This window comes from Opisthocomus hoazin, chromosome 3 (genome assembly GCF_030867145.1).
Source record: "Opisthocomus hoazin isolate bOpiHoa1 chromosome 3, bOpiHoa1.hap1, whole genome shotgun sequence".
Lineage (NCBI taxonomy): Eukaryota > Metazoa > Chordata > Aves > Opisthocomiformes > Opisthocomidae > Opisthocomus > Opisthocomus hoazin.
Window position 1 is genome coordinate 37137810 of NC_134416.1, and position 16121 is coordinate 37153930.

The window sequence follows — 16121 nt, forward strand, 5'->3', positions numbered from 1 at the left end:
GAAATTCATCTTGCTGTACTGAGAAATTATTTTATCTACATTTAAATACGCTTATTTGCTTTAACCTCTCATATTAATAAGACTATTTTTGCTGTGTATACAAATTTTGTAGTTCTGATTCTATTTTCACTGAGCCTGGCAACAACAAAATCAAAATTAAATTGGATTGCTTATACATTGAAAAAAAGGAAACGCAGCCTATGGGGATAGAAATAATTATATGAAATTTGAACTGCCCCTTCAGGAGCCTCCAAACATTGAGGGTGTTAAACAATAACATGTGGACAAAAGACTCTGTGGATGACGATATTTTAGAACAACAACATGTTGGCATGGGAATATATTGAGTATTGGAAGGGAAAATAAGCAAATTCTGTTTCAAAATTGGTCATGAGCTCCTACTTGTTTCTCAAGCAGGACAATTTTCGTCTCTAAGAGATGAACAATTATTCAAATATAAACTTGCATTAAAATGTTGGAAATGTTCACATGGCTCTACATTAAAGGCAAATTGCAAGGGATTATTGAAAAGAATCTTACGAGCTATTAGCAAGCTCCATGCCTATTTCTTTTTTTATATGGCTAGTTTATTTTTAAATCCTAGATTGTGAGCTTTCTGTGGTTTGTCTTATTGCCCAAAATGTGTAGGGTGCACTAAGTCTCTGCTCCATCTAGGGTTCCATAAAGCTTCTCTCACTAATGTGAAATGTAGGGTATTTTCCTGTGCTTATTTTCATCACCAATATGGAGAAGACAAGGCAGCCCACTAAATCATAATGTATTCTGAGTAGTGAATACAAACGTTTGTGAGAAAGTAGGAATCTGAAGCTGAATTTCTAGGACCTAATTTACCCTGCTCACTGCTGTGAAAATCACTAATCTGTTGAAGCAGTCTTACATCAGTGTAAGCAAAGAAAATTTAGACCCTCTATGGGCAGATTAATCTTCAAAATTCGTTAGTTTTTTTTCTTGTATACATATCCAAAAGGGCAGATCTTTATTGCACTGTCCTCTTGTCACAACTTTTTTAATTAATGAACTCTGAATCCTTCAAATTCTTGTGACTCAAGGAAGCAAAATTTTAAGGTAACTGTCAGATATCAGAAATCAAAGGATAAAATTTGCAAGAACCCACAAATGAAAACTGCCAGTTTCAAGTATTGCTTATAAGAGTAGGATCAGCATCATGAACCAAACTACACCTCCAATCCGAAATTATGTTGCGATTATGTAAGTTATTATGATTCAACAAGCCTCAGTCTAACCAAAATGAAATGAGGCCCTGAGTGTTCTATATTCACACGCTGATGTACATGAATAGGCTACATCTGCACTCTACCCAGCAGCCTGTTTGCAACTATGCTGTCTTTTTGGCAGTCTAAAAGTCTAAGCTCAGGCTTCCTGTAAATCCTGTTTGTCTTTCCAGGGCATGCTATAGAAGCAGGCAATGTCACAGAAGGCAGAAATACAAGAAGAACTCCCTTTCTTTACTCAGACTATTTTGTCTGGCTGATATGAGTCCTGTGATAATAGAACAAAAATGGGTGGGATACATGTGGGAGGACCAGTCAGAGTGTGAGCAGCTACCCTGAATTGAATTCTACCCTTCAGATTCCTGTTGAGTTTTGCACTGGGAAATACAAGCCAGAGCTGTTTCAGAAGTATTTCTACATGGTCAAACGGTATGGACAACTGTCAAATTATATCACAAGCCTTCTCTGACCCAGCCATGAGAAATTCAGTGTAATGCAGCAGAAGATTTTCTGCTTGAAGTTCGTAGCTTGTTGGAGAAGACTTCAAACTCACTGAGTGCATCATTTGACCAAAACACTGCAATCCCTTCAAGAAAACTGCTTTTATTAATTAGTTCCACCAAGTTCCTTCTGCAAAAAAAAAAAAAAAAAAAAAAAAAAGATAGGCATAAAAAGAAAGATATTTTGGATATTTTCCAGTCTTTCTACTGATTTCTATTTTTCTTCTCAGTAGTCAGTAAAAAGGTAACTATTTAACCACTTTTCAAATCCAGTAAAGGAAAGGCAGCCAGGAAATTATATCCTGCTCCATATGTCCGTTGAGATACTTCAACGGCAGCAAATCAATTAACAGGAAATTGAAACTATATAGTTTACTAAATTTTGGAAGGAAGAATCCTGGGAATTACTTAAAAGGATGTGCTGGAACGCATCTGAGGCAAAATCAAGACAAAACAAATAAACAAAACAAAAACAAAACCAACAAAAGAAATCCAACTGACTTTAACTACATTTTTTTTTAACAGTGGGGAGGGCATAGTTAAGGAACACAAGACAATTTCCTGGAGAGACTGACACAAGTAGAGCCAGGAAAGTTCAGTGGCCTAACATGTATGTGCATTTTTTGTATTAAAGAAGGTCTTTCATCTCATTATGGCAACACTGGGAAAGTTTGAACAATAAATGAAAGAAGAAATAAAATATTAGACAGTGGAGGTGAAGGAAATTATGTTTATAGCAAAGGACATTAAGAAAAAATACAGGATTATTTTTCAAGATATAAAACATACCAGTCAAATTTTTGGACATACCCCAAATACACAGAAACTGAGTCATAAGTTGGGCAAAACTATCATATATATCATCTTTGCCTTCAGATTTGAAAGTATTGTTTTCACCTTGCTTTATGTCAACTGTATACAACCTTGGAGTGGTGCAACCTGTTTTGGCAGAGTTAAGAAAAAAAGAATAATTTGCAATTGGGGGTGGTTCACCAGAATCCAGCCAGCACCTCAGAATGTTTTGTAATTTTTTTTCCTCTTGAATGTGGCGGTGCCCTGCGTACTTTTTTTTCCATTGCAATGTTTGCATTAAATGACCGAGCACTGGCACAAGTTGCCCTCGGAGGCTGTGGAGTCTCCATCCCCGGAGACATCCAAAAGCCATCTGAACATGGTCCTGGGCAACCGACTCCAGATGGCCCTGCTTGAGCAGGGAAAGAGGGCCATGTGACTTTCAGGGGTCCCTTCCCACCTCAATCATTTTGTGATTCTGTGAAATGTGATGATTACTAGTGCTTATGTGAATTATAGTATTCCATGTACAAAGTTATTACTAAGATTTGAAAACCACCACAGTAGCAGAGAGGTTTTTTCCTTTTTTTACAATGCTCAGATGGTTTGATTTCAAAGAAGTAAATGCCAGGCCAGCTGTTAGCGTATTTTATTTACTCTGCAAATTTTGCATAAAACCCATGTATGAGAGCCATAGGAAAAGCTTGATAGCCTTTCAGCTTCATGAAATTAATGGAAAGCCTCCTAGAACTGTTCAAAACTATAGAGAACAATAAATTCTTTTTTTTTTCTTTCCATTTTTGCATATCAGTCTCTCAATCTGTCAATTGCTTTGCTCATGTTTGAATTGTAGCATTTGTATTTCCTTGTACCATAATTTCTGCCTGCTGTTAAGGATGACTGGCATAACCATAGACATGCTGTTCCTGGCTGAGAAGAACCCTACGAAACTGGCCTACTGGCTACCTAGCCCCACTCCACACACCAGTTCTTAGCGAGATGTGCTCTTTTTTCTAAGCCATGCATGCCGGGTATTATAATGTAGTGTGAGATAACTCCTGACAACAAGTGTTAGCTGGAGTTTCATTGGCATGTTGCATTTTCCTGACCTTTATAACTTTGAGAAATAAAAATTTACCTCAAGTATGAGATCAACCTTCTGTGAAGTTTATTAGTGTATGTCCAATAGCATTCAGGACTCCTCACTATTCTCATTTTCTGTTATCTCTTTGAAAGGTAGTGGCAGAGTGAAGATATAGTGAAGGGTTGGAAAAACAGAAAGATAGATATGCATATACTAGTCTGCTATTACAAATAAAAACCGTACAATCAAGAAAGGCTGATGGAAATGAACAGGAAAAAATATTACTACCACATTGTTAGTTTCATTACTGCAGTTGAAATATGTTCATGATTTGGTGTAGCTATGTTTTTCTCAGAAGGAAGTATTATAATGACTAGATTTTTGAAAGACCTCTGATCTCATCTAGTGCCTTCTGTAAGGGACAGATTTTCCAAAGGACTAGGTGCATTAGGTGTTATTTTATTCTGATATTATGTCTATAGTTTTTAGCCCCATAGTCCAGACTTTTTAGAAAAATTGTCCCTAAATTTACAGGATGTGATATACCAACAAACACATATAAATACCTATTTAATAAAAAAACACCATTGTTGCCTCATTAAAGTTCACTTTGGAACCTTTGCGTCATCGGATTGTTGTCCTGATGAAAACAACAGGTGTGTATATTTTGCCTTCTGAGTGTTCTGATGTGGTGCTAATGAAGAGAGGTGTAGATTTTGCAATGCCATACATAATCATAGGATCTAATCTTTATTCTACCTAATAATAGCAGAGAGTAAATCCTAAAAACTGATTTAAAGAAGTCCTTGTTCAGTCTCCATAAATATTCCCTAGATGCAGAGAAAAAAACAGAGCCCTCCCATGGGATTTGGGATGCTTTTGGAGCCAGGCAAAAGATCACCTAGAACTCACTCAACATGAGTCCTCTATGTCTATAAAAACAAGTACCTCTTAGTTTGTATGAGACTGTTCTAAAGAGCTGGCTTCTTACATTATCCATTATTTTTACTGTGCTTAGGTTAAATTCTGGTTCTACGTTCAGTCTGCATAAACAGGCTGTGTATTGGGGGCTCTGCAGGGGTTACCAAAAGAGTCCCTCTCTCACAGTCAAAGAAAATTAATGACACTAAAATTGTTTTGCAGTGCAAGCTAGAGTTTCTATCCCATCCGTGCCAGAAATCCAATTCTCTTCTTCTTTGTTTCCTGAAATCTTCATGCTGGAAGAGATATGCTCCATTGTATAACCAGGTATTTATGAAACATTTACTTCAATAATAGTAAATTTTTTAAAAAATCATCAATTTAAAGAGAGTCATGTTTGCTTCCTGCATTACCATTTTGTGTTGTTGACCAGGAAATTAGCCTGGGAACAGGAAATCATGCATACTCTGCTGTATAAGTTTATGGAGGTGACAGACTATGAATGCATATTAGGTGTCCTTAAGAAGCTTTGGCAATGTTTGTTTTGTTTGGTTTTTTGTAGAATGTAGACTATACCATCAGCCTGTGTAAATTAGCAAATTTCCCTTGAAGCCAAGAGAGCTGACCTGACTGACACCAGCTGAAAATCCGGCTTGAGCTTTTAAAAATCACTATGATTAAATTTTGGTGTTATTTTTCTTGAGTAACAGTGTTTGCCAAAGTGGAAAATAAAGCAAAACCTTCAGGGACAGAAAAGTTTCAGCTATGCATCTCAAAGGCAGTTGGGACAATGGGCCATTACAGGGAGTTGTTTCTTCCACATGACAATAAATTTAGCAGATTTTGTTTTACAGAAGCTGTCTGTTAAACCAATGAACCCTGCTCATTATACCAGGGCATAAATGCCCTGGCAGAAAGGTTTAGATTTTGCAATACCATACAAGGGAGCTGTCTGCTGTGTCAAGCACAAAGATTGCCTGAAAGCCAAAGAAACTGTAACTTCATCCCCAAAAGACTCAGGCATGCCAAGTTTGAGGTCAAGTAAATTCTACCTTGCTTGGAAGAAGATCTTCCTGTGTCTTGGTGTACTAATGTTATTCACAGAAGCAGGAGGTACCAAGATCTGTTGGCTCGCTGTGTAAAAAAGCTGGCATCAAAGGGGATATACCAAATTGGATCATAGCATAGCATCCCAAAAACGGTGTATGGGGATAAGATTGTTGAGAAAATGTGTGTAGAGGAGGGAAAGGAGCAAGATCTGAGAAGACTGAGCCTACTCATGGAATTTTATAAACAGTCCTACTCAGGCTGTTTGAAATCAAATGAGAGCCAGTCATTCTTATGTCATTGAGAAGTACATGATCTGCTTCCAAGAGAAGTATTTTGAATAATCTGTATACCTCTTGGTTAGTCTTTTTTTCCTCTGAAATAACCTCCCATTGTTTTGAATGTTTTATAATTCATGCCACTTCCTCAAACATTTCTAATTCTGAATGCTTCAGTTCCTCTGTTCCACACAGAGCTGTTCCAGCGAAATCAGACAAAGAACATTTTCTTCCATCAGTTCATTTGTCACACTCAGATCTCTCTGTTTTGCTTATAGAGCTAATGCAAAAAAAATTTGCTTTTTGCAGAGTATTATCCTGCGGTATTGCAAGACTTCCCACTTTTACATTAAATCTTCTGAGTTGAGCCTTCAGCTGATGTAAAGAGGCAGGAACAGACTGACACAATACTTCAGGTCTGAAGAGGTCTGCCAGTAATTACAAGACTGAAAAACTCCCATCTGAAATACCAAAATTGGTCATCACTTCCAGCAGACTGTCCTATTTTATAAAGGACATGTTCTCAAGTGGGTTTTTTGGGCTCCTGCAGTAGACATTGTTGGGACATTGTTTAGAGCTAGATGAAGGTCATAGGCATATAGTCAGCTTGAAGAGTCATATGATGAGACTGAACTTCTTTTTATGGAGATTTATATGAAAAAATTACTATAATATAACATCAACAATAGTGTTTGTCAGTGTCTGCAGACTGCCCCCACCTAAAGAATGAGAAATATCAACTAATCCCAGCTAATCCATGAATTAAATTTCCCGATCCTGCAGCCACTGTTTGAGAAGATTATTTGCAGACTAGTAGGAATCATGAGAGGCAAGATGTGAAGAGGATACTTTCTGTCAATACATCAACACCGTTCCCCTTAAGATCCTCATCCTGATCTCTCTTAAGAGAAGTTAATGAATTATGGCCTTGACGAGCAGACAGTGAGGTAGATTGAAAACTGGCTAAATGGTCACACCCAGAGAGGGATGATAGTGGCACAAAGTCTAGTTGGAGGCCAGTAACTAGCAGTGTACCCCATGGGTCTGTACTGAGTTCAAGCCTGCTTAACATCTCCATTAATAATCTCGGTGAAGGGGGAGAGCGTACCCTCAACAACTTTGCTAATGACACAAAACTAGGAGGAGTGGATGAGACACCAGAGGGTCGTGCTTCCACCCAGAGGGATATCAACAGGCTGACCAAATGGGCCAACAGGAATCCCATGAAGTTCAACATGGAGAAATGCAAAGTCCTGCAACTGAAGAGGAACGACTCTGTGCACCAATATATGCTGGGCGCCACCCAGCTGGAAAACAGCTTTGAAGGGAAGGACCTGGGGGTCCTGGTGGACATCAAGGTGAACATGAGCCAGCAGTGTGCACTTGTGGCAAAGAAGGCTAATGGTATCCTGGGCTGCATTAGACAAAGTACTGCCAGCAGGTCAAGGGAGGTGATCCTTCCCCTCTACTCAGCACTGGTGAGGCCACATATGGAGTTGCTATGTACAGTTCTGGGCTTCCTAGTACAGCAGAGACATGGACATACTGAAAAGAATCCAATAAAGAGCCACTAAATTCATTAAGGGACTGGAGCATCTGTCCTTTGAGGAAAGACTGAGAGCCGGAGAAAAGAAGGCTCAAGGTGATCTTCTTAATGTCTATAAACATCTGAAACAAGGGTGCAAAGAGGATGGGGCCAGGCTTTTTTCAGTGGTGCCCGGTGATAGGACCAGAGACAATGGGTACAAACTGAAACACGGGATGATCCATCTGAACATTAGGAAACACTATCTTACTGTCAGGGTGATCGAGCACTGGCACAGTTTGCCCAAAGAGGTTGTGAAGTCTCCATCCTTGGAGATATTCAAAAGCTATCTGGACGTCATCCCGAGCAACTGGCTTTATGTGGTCCTGCTTGGTAGGGGTGTTGAGCCAGATGACCCCCCAAGGTCCCGTCCAACCTCAGCCATTCTGTGATTCTGTGATCATCCTAGACTTGAATGTCATAGAATCATAGAATAGTAAGGATGAACATCCTAGTGAAATGGATTAGCTTTATAAAGGTCCCTTCTTATTAAAGCAACTAACATCAAGATAAGAGATTATTCAGAATGGGGAATGATGATCCTTCTTCCACTTAAAAACATCTCAAATACTGACATAGCTAAATTTTATGATGATGTCATAATTTGGTTAACAACTTGCTTCTTTCAGAAGTATTCTTCTAGTTAGGAAAAGCAAAGCTATCCTTACCCCAGTTTTTGAGGAGCATCATAGATACTGGTGGGATTATTCTGTTAAATGATTTACACCAGTTTAATTGAAAAGAGAACTCAACATGTTGTTTATCAAATTTGCAGAATTATATGTAACAATGAACAGCTTGACTGCTTCATAGTACAGTTTGCCAAATTTCCTAGTGTACAAAAAATGTCTCTTGTCAGTATTGTTACTGTGCTGAAGATGCCTTTGTTATCACGCTTCCTTGTACATACTCATGGTACAGCAGGTCTCCCTCCCTGTCCTCTCTGTGATTTCGCATGAGCAATTCCAGTGACAGAGCCCTGCAAGGAGTCTGCCATCCCTCTAGCCCCGCTGTGCAGTGCACTATCACCACAGACATTCTCTCAAGATTTTCTCTTTCTTTGTAACTCCCACCTTTGTCTACGAAGGAAAAGAGGCATTTATGCTCTTGCTGAGACTCAAAGCAGCTGGGTTAGGTGGGAGGAGAGACACTACCTCTATTCCAGCCACTTCTGTCACTAGGTATGAGTTATGAGAGTATGAGTTGGGTAGTGACTTCAACTGCACAGACACTTTTAGTCACTCCAGGGTCAAACCCAGAAGTCATACTGAATAACAAATCTTTCAGCTAACACATATGATTTAGTCAGTAGGTTGAAAGAAGCTATTTTCTTTACATGGGCTTTTTGGGGACACAAACTACATTCCTCATGAGCAGATTATCTTCCATGCACTGTGAGGATAACCTACATATTATTGCATTTTTTATAACCTTTTGCCAATGCATATTCTCTGGATTTTCACTCCTAACACATTGCTGTCTAGGAATTTGTATGTCTGGAGAGTACTACTGACCAATGAACTGACAGAAATACCCAGGGAACTACAGATTGCAAGGAACAAGCCAAGGGAAGAGTTTTGAGTTGAACAGACTACAGGAATTCAAGTTAGTTCTTGGTAACTGATTCAAAATAAAATTATGGGCTGGCACCTTTATATCTACAAATTTAAATAACTAAATATCTAGCTCTACAAATTAAGAGAAACAATGATTATTCAGTTTAGAAGACATCATAAGACATACTTGCTAACGAATCTTAACTATTTGGGAACCTTCTAGGGTAAAATTACAAAACAAACCACCCCCCATCCTGCCTTTTGTTTAGTGGATACTTTGTCCTGTTTTCTGAAGAATTTGATCTTCCTTATCTATCATCTCCAGACTTTTAGAACTGCTCTAAAAGGTACCAGTTCCCCAATAGCTTTGATTTCATTAGAGGATACTGAGAGGTGTAGCTCTGTATTATAAGCAGTTTCAAGGCATAAAGACATATTTCTGAAATAGAAAGAGAAATATTTCTTATTTCAACTTAGAGTTATCACTAAAAATCTTTAGAGCCTTATTCGCAAAAACTCATTGCAAATCAGTTTACTCTGCCAGTCCTACAAAACAGGTAAACGTAACTCAAATGGACACTCATTTAAGTGATTTGTTTGCACAAAGAACAAAGCTTACTGAAAAACTGTTTACAGAGAGTTTGGGTGCTTGTGAATGAACCTTAAAATCTGCACCAGGTTTCCGTGTATCAGCATACCTCAGCAAGCTCTTACCCACCTACCAGTCAAACTACAAACAAACTCTCCTTCTCAGCCCCACTGACCCCGGTATTTGCCTATTTTTACACAACAAAGAAAAAAAATGAGCTTTGAAATGTTATTTAAAGGTTATTTGGTTTGGGATAGTAACCAGACAGTTTTAAAGTACTGAGATCAATGTTTACTAAGGTTCAGTCTTTGTATTGTAGCAGTATCTACCAGTTCTACTCATGGATCATGTGATACAGGCACATAAGTTTGTCTCCTAATACATCAAAGTGCCATGCTTTCCTGTAAGAGGCATTTCTCATATTCTCTGAGACTTCAGCAATTCTGGCCTTCACTTGCAAATTAGACTCATTTTTCTTGTTAATGTCTGATTCTTTGACGACTATGGATGTTAAGATATTCAGTATATCACAAGAGACACTAAGTCCTTTGCCTGTGCTTCTGACTCATGCTAAATAAGTAGCTACGTTAGAAACTCAGCCTTCTGGGGGGGCAGAGACTGCGATTTTTATAGGAGTGGTTCTGAGTTGTTTATGCGCTGAGCTGATGTGAGATAAATACGAGCTGAATGTCTTCTGAGAGACCACGGTAGAGGTGGTGGTTTTCCTTAAGTATATTTTATCTGTTTTGACTGGACTGTAATTCTCCAGGGTCTGCAAATGAAAACTGCAAATTGAACTGAAGCATTAGCAGAAAAGAAGTCCTAAATCAAAGAACGATATTTTTATTCTGTAGCAGATGCAACAGCACATTTCATTCAAGGTGTGACATCCTCATTTCTAGGACAAATCTTTACATATTGCAAAATAATAAAAAAATTCAGAATAATTGCCTTGTAAGTTTTAGAAAACTGCTTTAAAATTACGTGGGCTTTGAAGCTGCTGCAGCAGATGCTTCCAAATATAAATTGTTCTAACATTAGTGGCAAGCAAAAAATCTCTGCATCTGCACAATCTGCACATCATTGAACACATTTGATACAAGATGCTGAAACCCTCAATAAGTGGCAGAAAGGGGAGTCTTTATCAGCATGTCACCAAACCCATCTGTCTAGTAATTCCACTTATTTAAAAATACAAAATGATCTAATTATCTCTCTAATTCTTACTGGATAAGAGAATGCAGCTCAGAGCATTTCACAAAACTATTCCTTGGCTCAGTTTTAGCTGTGCCAGAGTAGGACTATCACCTCCAGTACAGCAAGCACTAAATCAATTCATACAATGTACTTCTTTGTGTACTGAACTGGGCTAAATCCAAAATATGAGCCTAAATCCTCTTGCATAAAAGGATTGCTCTGTTCTGTGCTTAGTGCAGCCTGCAGCCCCAAAGGTCTTGAAGTCGTTCTGACACAATAAAACAAGAAGACATGATTCTTCAGTAGGAAAAACCCCCACCCACCACCACCAGTAATCAGATAGATTTCAACAGATAAATAAGGAATGAAGATTGAGCTGACTACAGGGAGATTTTGTTAGCAACCGTTTCCAGTTTATCTTTAGGATGTACAGTAGCAGTAATTTATGAGAAGTGAAAGTCAGCTTGCTATTTACATTGCATATAAACAAGCCTTATTGAATAATTAAGCAGCTGAAGAACTTGCTTTGCAAACTGTAGGTAACGTCTGGAAGCCTTACTACCTCCTAGCACTTTTTATTTCTTGAGCATCCTAAAAATAATTAGTATTACTACAAATTCTTAGGAGTCTCTCAGCCTTTGGAAGTAATTCCAAAAAGGTATGCAAGGATATCTGATGCAAGTTCTTATATTTATTCTAAGATGACACTCTTAATACAGATATTGTCTTCATAAACAACATTCATTCAGAAATAACTGCAAACACACCAAATAAAGTTTTTTAAACTGCATAAGCAGTCTTTATATTAAATAAAATTTCAAGGAGATTATTGCTAGTATTGCTGGTGTTAGCTACAGGAATTTCTGTTCAGCTGAAATAAACAAGAATTCTTTGAACAACTGAATTTCTTACTAAACTGTCGGCATCTGCTGACATTTCGATTTTATTATAATGCTTATGCTTTAAAAGAAATCAGTGAAATTAAAAGCCACTGGCAACTGAAGTCTTTTGTATGCCTAGTAAACGACACAGTATTGCAAACTTCTCATGTTGTTTGGTCAGGGTATCTTAGTTCTTTACCACTAGCTTCGCTGCTTCGGTTCAGACGCTCACCTATTGTTAGTAAAGACAAAAACAATATTGGATACAGCACTGGGGGCAGATGCTGAATTGAATAACTAGGCTAATTATTGCAGAAATACAAGTGAATAGTAAGACATTGAGCATCATGACTGGCTGTTTTGGTTGCATGTGCTTCACTTTCCTCCTTCGACCTCTCGTATTTTCCTGTGCCTTCTTATTTTGAGCTGGTCTGACCAGGGGGATTTGGCTGGCTTCTGAAAATTTAAGACTCGTTGCTAGTACTTTTTGCAAAGTGCTGTGATGGTTTAACGATGTAGGCATCTGTCTGCCAGCAAACAGGTTGAGATGAGCAAGACATTTAATACAGATCATTGAACAGCTGATAGCAAATTTCAATTGTCATATTACCATCCTATGTTAAGATGGAACAGCAACCACAGTTTATTGTACTTTCACAGCCCCCTAGTACATGACAAAGACTTTGTATTTAAAAGAAAAAAAATATCAATAAGTTCGATAGTGACCATATTTAAAATATTATTTCCATCATTTATTCCTGACAGCAAAGAGAGGCTAAAGCTAATGCTGACAGCATGGCTTCTTTTCCCATATGCACAATATATGTCTTTATAAAATCATATGCAATTTTCTGAATACTAAAACATGCTATCATTTTTATATCTAAAGCCCTGTAAGATGCATATTACGCACTGAATGAAACAAAACTCTTAAGGCTTTTCATTCCTTGTAGAATTCCCTAGAGTTCCACAGATGCTATAAAAAGCCTAAGACATAGAAGTATGACAGTACAGTATTTCGTACAGTATTTCTATAAAGTTCCAAACAGAGTATTGCACTGCATGAATAATCTTTCTAAGTTCCAAATATTTACACTTCTAAATCTGACCCTTTGTGTGACACAGAAATTGCAGGAAATAAACCTTCCCTTGTGTATTCGCAGGAAGCTGGGTTATCTGAATTTTAAGCCAAATTCAAAACATCAGAAGCAACTGCCACACAGAAGACACTGTTTATGTTGTAACCAAGGTGATGGAATTAGTTAATCATAAAGCACGAACAATGCTGCTATGTGCCTTGTACAGCCCTGCCCATCTGGACATTAGGTCTGGGAATAGAGGGTTTAGTCCCTAGGTAATCATTAATGTTAAACAATAATGGTGAAGGGGGATTTTTAATAGAAATAGCGTTACCAAATGGTTGCAGGTGTATTTGTCGTATCTATCTATTGTGTGAATTAATTGAAGCAAAAAGTCATACATCTCCCCCCAAAGAATTTAGTTTTAATTAAAACTAGCAGGTGCCTAGAACTGGTCAAGACGACCCGTGCCGCAGGGACAAGAGCCAGAAGAGGACTGAGTTTGCACAGAAACTGTGATGAAGAGGATAAGCCTTCATCTTGGGACCCCTGATGACCACCACTAGGAGGCACTGCGCAAGCGCAGGTGGGAGGAGTGTATGAAAATGGACTGATTTGACTATGAAAGGAAGGGCTTATGTAATCAGATGAATATGTATATTTTGATCTATATAAGCTGCACGAAAAAGGTACGGGGTATGCACGTTCGGTGGAATTATCCCCCGTGCATCCGACGTCGCAATAAAGAATGCCTGCCTTTTAACACTACATTGGTGTTACGAGGTTTATTCCCGGATTTTCGGTGACAATGTGAGTAACTTGGTTACATCTCTGCCATATGAAGTAAAGTGCTATGTATTTTCCTGAGAGTATGTATCAATACACACAAAAAAGATGATATTACTTCTATTGTTTTAAATCTGCTGAGAATCCATAGACATCTGACAGTCTGACATTTACATAAAACTTCAAACTGAGTGCTTCATCAGTTAAAAACCTGAAGACTTACACACGTTAACCCAACCTGTGTTTCAGACTTGGTTCCAAAAATACTTTATGTATAATTCCTAGACCAAGCTGTCCCCTATGCACAAACCAGACACAAGGAAATCTGTAAACTCTACAATTCCTCAGTATCCTCAGTTTAGGAAACACTTCTTAGATTCCTTAATTTACGTCCAGCATCTACTATCAGCTGTCTGCTGACATGAGTATGGGTCCCAAGTTCCCTAAAACTGAAGTATCCTCATTTAGCCATCAAAATGGTGAGACACTTTTAAAGAATTTTCTGCTTGGGTCCAACCACTTTCTTTAATACTAACTCTTGTTTAGTTATGAAATTAGCTTCTCCAGATGGAAGGGATGCAGCATAGCAGAGAAATGCCTGAACTGATCCTTACTGAAAAGCTCACCAAGCAAATGAACTATGCTTAACAAATACTTGACTCCTCTCCAAACGATTCCTATACTTTTGTTTTGAAAAGACTCCTCATGGAGCAAGTCGTAATGGAAAATATCACAGGATCGTGGGAAAACGTTCATAGGTATTCTTCCCTGCTTCACATACACTTTCAAGGGCCTACTGTCTTCAGTGGGCTTACATTTCTTGATATTTTCATCCTTTTAAGATTATAAATGGCAGATATCAACATACTAGAACAGCTTCTTTTTTTTTTAGGCAGTGGATTGTTATGTATCAGTTGTAATAATCGTTGTTGGCTACTTACAGGTCTTTCCTGAGATGTAAGACAAATATTACGAATAGCATGAATTAAGCTTTACTTTCTTATTGATAATCCTTTTTTTTAATTTCAAGTTGAGAACATAATTTTGTAACATTTTGGTTAACTGAATAATTCTTCACAATTTAAAATTTGACTTCTACATTTTTTCTTTGGGCTACAACATTTTCCTATACTGCTAGTTACTCACTTGAGCTTTCTGCGAATTAGTTGTGACCATCTGGTGTTCATTTGCTGCTGGTGCAGATAAAAATGCCAATGTGTAGCTCCCACTCTACAGCTGCTTGGAAATGTCTGCTCATTGACCCACTACTTACAGTAAATATAGAAGAGAATTTCTCAAAAAGCCGATGTTAGCCGGAAAATTTATAACAGGATAGAATCACTGAATGTGGAAGAGCAGCAGTACTCCAAAAATTGTGCAACAGGAGATGCGAGGAGAAAGACTTCGTCACCTCCCTTTCTTCTTGTCACTGTGCTGATTAGCAGAGCTGCGCACAGCAGCCGTTCACACATGTTGGAGGTAACCCCCACTTCTCCTTCCATCAAGCATCACTTTGTTGTTATGGCACCAAGGGTCCACCCGTGCCCATCGCACAGGAACTCCCAGCAAACGTAGGTGGGACTTTACAGATGAGACATCAGAGAGGAAGAATAAAGATATGCAGTAGAACAAAAAAGACGTCAGGAACAGATGGAGGGAAATGGCAGAAATTTGGTGCAGTAACTGCGTTTCCACATGGGACCTGAATCCACCATTTTTCCTAAAGTAAGGAAGTTGTAGTTTTGACTGAAGGTGTGACTGCCTTGTTTCTTCCCTCACCGCAGGCTCAGGGATGCCCAAAGGAAGGGGTGCACCCCACTGCCTGGTCAGAGGAGCAGGGAGCCCGTGCATCGCCCTGGCTCTGCAACACCCCACAGCCTTCCCATGAAGGCCTCCTCCTGAGCCAACCGCTGGGGACCGCAGGCCAGGCAGGGGACATGGCGAGCTGCTGGACAGCAAGGCCAGGCTGCAAGAAAGCATCCTGCCTGTGGGGAAAGGGGCACTGCGGTTGCATTCACACCATTTTGTTTCAAATGTCTCCCTCAGCAGTTCTGCGTGTCCTTAATCTCAGAAGTGGCCTTACGCCACTGTATGTTCTGATAAGCCCAGCTGTAGGTGTTGCAACGCCTTTCTGTGTTACGGCTTTGGTGCTTTTAAGGAAAGGCGGTGCAAGTCTATCTATCTCAAGTCTTTGAGTGACTTGGAGTCCCATCAAAGTCAAAGTCCACTTGCACTTTGGTTTCAATCCTGAAAAACAGTTAATGCCAGTATTGCAAAATCTACATAAAGCTATTTCAATGGCCCCTTGTCATCACCTGCAAAATAGGGGTTTATACATCAAAGACTCTTTGTCTCTCTCATCCGTTAAATAGATTTCCCAAATGGAACTCCCAAGCTGACTAGTCTTATGAGGCAAAAAAAGAGAATGTGTAATACAAAAACCTGCTTGTTCCCAACACTTATAGCTAGGAACATTCACACTAGAAACAATTACCACAACAGCAAAGAGTTGGACTGAATAAAAGGTGGTGGATTTTTTATAATCGCTTCCTGACACAGAGATCCCCACTAAA